A 1,143-nucleotide genomic window follows, 5' to 3' on the forward strand; every position below is an offset into this window, starting at 1 on the left:
ACTTTCCCAACATGAAAACTCACTCACCGCTCCGCTGTGTGTCGTCGTGTGGTCTCTGGTCTGTGGAGGGTCTCAGTCCTCCTGATCCTGGTTTTGGTCCTGAACCACCACCACCCCCCTCACACACACACACACACACACACACACACACACACACACACACACACACACACACACTCACTCTAAACCCTAACAAAGGCTCTGAGATGCTCAGCGAGGCGTTGAGGGGCCCCACTTCTCTCTTAAAGGGCCGACAACCTAAAACCTGCTGGAGCCACGAAAAAAAACTTTATTCAAAACTCAGTAAAACATGAACATACTTCAGAGTGGAGGAGGTTTTATTCTGTTAAAGATGTTTTTAATGTGTGTCAGTGGCGCCTCCTGCTGTCGGTCTGAAGGTACTGCAGCTCAGGAACAGCTGAGTCAGTCATAATTATTACATATTTAAGCCTTTTGAAGTTATAGATGAAATTAATCAGAAATGAAATGTATTTTATATCAAACATTCTCTCGCCTGCTATTTTTTATATTACAAGTAAAAGTACTTCTGTCCATCGTTACATTATTTTTTATTAAACTTTATTATTATTGAAGCTGATTTAGTTTATTTTGTCGCAAAGACACGTTTATTAACCTTTAACGTCAAACAGTAACTAAAGTTATCAGATGAATATTAAAGTATACGTTAAAGCAGAAGATGGAAGTACTCAAGTAAAGTACAAGTACCTCAATATAGTACTTCAATGTGTAATAAGTATGAGTCAATTATGTATTAACTAAAAGAAACTTTGTTCAACTGCAGGTTTTAAATAAAGTTTCAACTTCCTGGAGGTCTGAAATAAAAATAAACTGCAGTGTGTGTGTGTGTGTGTGTGTGTGTGTGTGTGTGTGTGTGTGTGTGTGTGTGAGAGAGACACAGTTGTCGTGCAGCAGGTGCTGGTTGTTGGAGATTTATTTAGAAGCGACTGAAGCTCTCAGTCAGCTGTGAACGCTTCGCGGAGCAAAGACCAGAACCCAGAGTGGGACCTCAGACCTCAGAGTCCTCGCTGGACCCGGAGAGTCCTGCATGTTTTTGGATGATTCCCCTGAGGACAGACTGAGGACATGGACAGACTCTGAAACTGAACCAGCTGAAGGTGAGAG

At 41.8% G+C, this 1,143-nt stretch overlaps 1 long non-coding RNA gene across 1 annotated transcript in view; it reads right to left on the minus strand.

Moving 5' to 3' along the window:
* LOC137887058 (uncharacterized) overlaps positions 1 to 235 on the minus strand; it is a 2,907-nt gene extending 2,672 nt beyond the window's left edge. Inside the window, exon 1 of the long non-coding RNA XR_011105021.1 lies at positions 28 to 235. This is a non-coding gene — a long non-coding RNA (uncharacterized lncRNA). The remainder of the gene's footprint in view (positions 1 to 27) is intronic.
* Between the last annotated feature and the right edge of the window lie 908 nt (positions 236 to 1,143).

The sequence above is a fragment of the Cebidichthys violaceus genome, unplaced genomic scaffold (assembly GCF_023349555.1).
Source record: "Cebidichthys violaceus isolate CVI_PGR_0920_01 unplaced genomic scaffold, fCebVio1.0.p SCAF_48, whole genome shotgun sequence".
Lineage (NCBI taxonomy): Eukaryota > Metazoa > Chordata > Actinopteri > Perciformes > Stichaeidae > Cebidichthys > Cebidichthys violaceus.